This window comes from Piliocolobus tephrosceles, chromosome 18 (genome assembly GCF_002776525.5).
Source record: "Piliocolobus tephrosceles isolate RC106 chromosome 18, ASM277652v3, whole genome shotgun sequence".
NCBI classification, from domain to species: Eukaryota; Metazoa; Chordata; class Mammalia; order Primates; family Cercopithecidae; genus Piliocolobus; species Piliocolobus tephrosceles.
In genome coordinates this window covers 40,429,950-40,436,285 of record NC_045451.1, presented here as the reverse complement: position 1 = coordinate 40,436,285, position 6,336 = coordinate 40,429,950, and positions in this window count along the sequence as shown.

Sequence of the window (6,336 nt, the reverse complement as noted above, 5' to 3'; positions counted from 1 at the left end):
CAGAGACACTTTCAAGACTCAGAAAATGTTGAGAATCAGATCTGGGAAGGCTGGTAGAAGCACTTTCTCTGAGCATTACCTTTACTTCTTTGACTTGTCTTTTTCATTCTTCTCGCTTGCTGTCTCATTCTGCAGACTGGTTTTCACAGCTTTTGTTTACCTGTGGTTCCAGGCACAGAATGGTCATTTCTAGTTCCAATATCAAATCCCCAGAGAGATAATAACTGGGATCTGCTCAGGTCAGATGTCCCCCACCAACTCAATCAACTATAGGCCAGGAGGCTGGATGACATGGTACACAAAGGGCTGCTGGGACGTCACCCTGTGAATCAAGGGTCTCCCGAAAGAAGGGACATCCTTGTGGGCTGAACTGGTCACCAGTAGTTATCCACTATGGATAGTGGGTGAGTTAAAATATGATACCTTATGTAATCAAATAAGGAGAAGGTAAATAATATGATAAAAGATATTTTGGGAAAATTACCCTGATAGTATTGTGCAGAACAGGTCAACACCAAAATAGATCAGGGACAGATAGATTAAGAGACAGACACAAGTGAACATGTGTCCTAGTAAAATTAATTACCATTTGTAAGCAAAGGTAAATATGAAGAAAAATTCAGGGCCGGGCGTGGTGGCCCATGCCTATAATCCCAGCACTTTGGAAGGCCAAGGCAGGTGGATCACGAGGTCAGGAGATCGAGACCAACGTGACCAACATGGTGAAACCTCATCTGTACTAAAAATACAAAAATTAGCCAGTCAAGGTGGCATGCACCTGTAGTCCCAGCTACTCAGGAGGTTGAGGCAGGAGAATCACTTGAACCCAGGAGGGAGAGGCTACAATGAGTGGAGATTGTGCCACTGTACTCCAGCCTGGACAATAGAGTGAGACTCTGTCTCAAAAAAAAAAAAAAAAGGAAAGAAAGAAAATATGAATTCAGTTAAATCATATCAACACTAATGATTGTTTCTTGTTTGGTATTATAGGACCTGAAAATTGTTTGGTGTATCTATTTCTTGTTCAGGTTAAGGCATATGGCACATGAAGAAAGAATATTTTGTAATGAAGCTGATCAAGTCAGTTCCTCAAATTTTAAAGATAAATACACATAGACCTCATAACATTAGTAAATGAAACATTGATGCCTTCTATATGGTCAATAATGGGAATTTCCCCTATCTTTAAACATTTAAGCCACAAGAGTTTGCTGTTTAACTTTTCAAGCTATGAATAATACATTTTCTCATATTTTTTTCATTCAGAATTTATATCCACTTTGAATTCAATCCTTCAAGGAATGCTAGTTTGATGAGGCAGAGAGGCCCCCAGCCTGATGGTGAGAAGACTGCTGTGAAATAGTAATTCCACCTCTCTTGGTTTTGAGTCCTTGAGCAAAGGCCTTAGCCTGTCTGAACCTTTGTTTCCTCATACAGATATTGATTTTTAAAATATTTAACAAAACAGGCTTTCGAGCAACACCAAAAGCATCACTTGGTTCACACTGGAGCCCTGAGGCAGAGGGTTGGCAGAAGTGTGTCTCCCCAGCTCTTATGCCACTCTGTGGAACAATGTACTTAGTTGAGTAGCACTGGTTCACCATGAAGCTGGGTTCCAAGAGAAGGATCCTGGCCTCTGTGGTGATATTCCCTTTGGAGTTCCCTCTGTGGTGCTCCACATTGAGGATGTCACATAATCTAAATGTGGACACCAACGAGTTTGAACTTGGGTGCAGTCTTTCTGAGGTTGCTGAATGCCATCAGCCCTGCAGAAAGCCATTTTAAAGGAAGCTGGTCTGTTCATGGAGCCAATCCTTAATTATTTACCAATCTGAATAATCTTTCTATGCTGGAGTAATGTCTGTCATCAGCAAATAGAAACGTTTCCACACATGAACTATTTTGCTTTGCTACTATCACCCAATAATAGGTTTAGCACCATCATTTTCAAATAAATATATGTTCTCCCATAAGAACCAAACCAAATGATGACTCCATTTGGCACAATGTCTACTGACATCTCTTACCACATGGTCATATCGATGCTAGTCTCCCCACTGAACTCTGAAATCCTCGAGTGAAGGTACTTTATCTTTTTCCCTTCTGTGTCACCTGAACCTCCTGCGGTGCCTAAAACAGAATATAGTAGATGTTCAGTCAATGCTTATTGGTGAAGAAAACACAAAATGCTTTCTTGTAAATCCAAAAGCAAGAAAAAAAGGGAAGAAGGGAAGCAAATATTTGAAAAATAAGCATGGAAATAGGTAGGTCAGAAATGGCTTTCCACCTGGCCAAGGGTGTGTTTTTTAATGAAAAGAACAGTAGCAATACAATGTACCCTTTCTCTCTAGCCCAGATGCTTTTACCCTTTTTACCTAGTACCTGTAATCAGAGTGGGTGTGTGAACTTATTTAGGGTTCACTCAACTCTAATCTTTCACAAAAACATTTATGTCTTTCAGAAAATTCAGGAACATTTCAGTCATTTCTTTGAAAATTTTTCAGTCCCATTCTCTCCTCTCTTATAGAGACTAATGATACAAATGTTAGCTCACATCTCTGAGACTTTACTTTTTTCAGCCTATTTTCTCTCTGTTGTTTGGGATGGATAAGCTTTATTGATCTGTCCTCAGGTTCACTGATTCTCTTCTCTGTCATCTCTACACTACTTCTGAGTGCATCCAGCAAGCTTTTCATTTCAGTTACTACATTTTTCAGTTCTATTAATCTTCATTCAGTTTTTTAAAAAATAATTTTATTTATTTGCTGAGATTTTCTATTGTTTCACTTGCTTCAAGAGAATTCACAATTGTTTGTTGAAACATTTGATGATGGCTGCTTTAAAATCTTTGTCAGATGATTTCCACATAGCATTCATCTTAGTTGGCATCTGGAGATTGTCATTTCTCATTTGGGTTGTGATTTTCCTAGTTCTTGATAGGAAAAGTGATGTCTGAATGCATCCTGGATACTTGAGCTTTTATATTGTGAGAGTCTTGATTTTACTTGATCTTCCTTTTTAAAAGCAGTCCAACTGTTGAAGTGTAATGACAGTGCCAGGTGGGTGTGCATATTCTGCTTTGCTGGGCCCCACCTCTCATCTCCTCATCCCCAATACCACTACTGCAAAAGTGGAGTGCTAACTCTAGCTCCCTCTGCAGGTTGGCAGAGTGAAGTTCATCTCCCACCTTGGTCAGGCTGACATCTTCCTGCAAAAGTGGGACAACACTGGCACCACAGCATTGCCTCCAGTGAAAGTGTAAACCTGGCCCCATACTGGGCCTCCTCCTGACACCAGGAGAGGGGAGGACAGGGGGTGAAGTGTCAACTACTCCTGCTTCCTATTAACTCATTCAGCCTTGTTAGATGCAAGATTTGGGGATGCAGGGGGCGACAAGTGCAGACTCACCCTGCTTTGCATTGCCTCATTCAGGCTTATTTGGCCCCAGTGACAACTATCGGGCTAGGGAGGAGCCAAGCATGGTGGTGACTGTATCCCCTCCCTGCTATCTTGTATATACTCTGAGAGTTGTTGCTACCCAGTGGAGTTGGAGGCTCAGCCTCTTATGGGACCCTGCTGCAGTAACAGGAGCACTGACTGCTTTGCTGGAGGGTTGGGGTTGGGGATGGGATATCAGTTCCCCACTCAGTCCTGTAGAAGAATGAGAGCACTACTACTTGTTTCCATAAGGTGAGCTACAAGAGAGAGATGGGGCTGGGGTGATAGTTCAGCTCCCTGCTAAGCCCCACAGAAACCATGATTTACATGCGACCTATGGCTGTTCTCAAACAAATTTTGTATTTGACAATGTTTTTCCTACAAACTATTAAAGAATTCACATGGTATATATTTTCTCTTGATACCATAAAGACCTAAAACAATAAAAAAAAAAAAACAGTCATGTGTTTAAGTAGATTTTAAAGATGTTGTTGGCTATTTCAGAGTAAAATGTCAACAGTTTACTCAATAACTGGTTTTTCTGTTCTGTTAAGCCACCCTTTCTCAGTGCTTTGGCTAGTGTAAACAGGCTTTTCCTAGAGTCTTTTTTGTTTGTACCTGTTGGTGATTCCAGATTGAGGGCTTCTGCAAAGCCCCATCCAGGATATATGGGAGGCAATAAGGAAATTCAAGTCTTGAGGTCCTTACACAATCCGTCTCCTTCTTTCCACCATTCAGAGTATTCATATATTTGCTTGTTCTGTTATGTATGGGCTTTTTTTAAATTGACCTCTATTTGGCCCAGAAGTTTAGGATGTGTTTCTTTCATTCAGACAAGTGAGACACTCCCCAGATTCACAGGTAGGAGCCAGCCCAACCAGTAATCTTCCTAGGCAAAAATGCTTTGGAGAAATGAATGAGTTAAAAAAAAAGAAGTGGTCATTGCCACTTGATTTAAAGAGAATTTTCCTCTCACTGTCATCCATTTCCATTTGATTTAAATATAACCACACTTTATTTTCATTTGAACACAAAAAAGACATTTTATTAAAACAACTAGACAAATCAACATAAAACATTCTGTATTTAATTATGATATGCGGATTTCAAGATTTTAAAGAATAAATACTTATTCATTAATATAGTGCTAGGCTTGTCCTCAAATCTGACTTTAAAATCTTTTTTCCTTAACTTTTAAAGAGCCAATTTTAATTTTTATTAGAGAAGTGATACATGCTTATCAAGGACAACTTTAAAATGTAGGAAATTTTAAAGAAGAAAATAAAAATATCTTTGATCTTATTACTGTCCATATTTTGGAATATTCCCTTTCAGTATTTTCTTTTTTTTTTTTTTTTGGTCTACCTAGATGCGTTAATCATATAACATGTACAGTTTTAAATCTTGCTTTTGTCATCTAACACTGTCCTGATCATTTTCTTATGAGATTAAACTTATTAGGAAAATCAATTTTATTGGTGGCAGATTAAAGACAAATCTTAATTCATTTGGACAATCTCTTATTATTAAACATATTTTTTACTACTATAAATAGTGCTGCAAAAAGTAGAGTTTTTTGAACAAATGTTTATATAATTGTGATTATTTTCTTAGAACAGTTTTCTTGTTCCAACTTTATTTCTAAGGTAAACCTATCTCATAAAGTTAATGCCAGTACTTTGGTCTGTTCAGTAAACTTGGAGAAACAGCCAACTTTCTAGTTTTGAACTTTGCAATACACTACAAAAACATGTGAATATGTACTCAGTTATATTGAAAGAGCTCTGTGTTTCCAGAGCATATTTATATCTTTATTATTAGATGTTCTAATTGAGCTTGTGATTTTTTTCACTAGGCTCAATAATTACTCTGAATTAGTGATAAATGATTCTTACCTGACATATCTAATTTTCCCACTGTAATATGAAGATTGCATTTTACTCTGAAATAACCAACAACATATTTAAAATATACCTAAACACATGATTGCTGTTTTTTTTATTGTTTTTGCAGTTTAAAATCTTTATAGTATTATGATAAAATATATGCCATGTGAATTCTTTAGTAGTCTATAGGAAAAACATTGTCAATTACAAAATTTGTTTGAGAACAGCCATAAGTAGCATGTAAATCAGTGGAATCTTTGAACATCCTTGACTTATAAGAACCATAGAGCTTAAAAAATAAGTGAACCTGTGTATCATTGCAAAGAATAATAATTAAGCTTCAGTAGAAAGTGGTACACGAAATATCACAGAAGATGAAAAACAAATTGTTTGAATTCAGATGATTTGAAAATAAAAAGAAACTGATTGTAGGTAAAGTTTTCTAGTTCCTAAAATGTTCAATAGTAGAAAAATTATTCCTATAAAAGAGTTTAAAGATTAAATTGCCTTAAATTTCCTTTTCTTCCTTTAGAAAATAGACACAATATGGCCCTTTGTAGCAACAGATCTCTTCAGTAATTGAAATGATAAATAAATAGAGCTGGGCAAAACCGGAGGTGGTTTGGAGTTTGAGCTGTGAGTATTGCATTTACACTTTCCAAGTTTCCTTTCTTAACTTGTGACTCTGGGGCTGAAATAATAATCTTTTTTTCTCCTTTAAAATGAATCTTTCCCTGCTTCTAACTACCAGGGGAATATTATGAAAACATATAGAACTAACATTGCAGAACTAACACAGCTAAAAACGGTGCATCAGCATTGTGAAAAGGCCTATAATCCCAGCGAGAGAAAAACTCCAAACATTATGAGCAGCACAGGGCTCTTTTACTGAGAAAACAGTAAGTTTGGGGTTCTTGTTGCTCATTTAACAAAAATAAACTTACAAAAAACAGGAAGGAAAGGAGGGAGGGAGGGAGGGAAGGAAGGAAGGAAGGAAGGAAGGAAGGAAGGA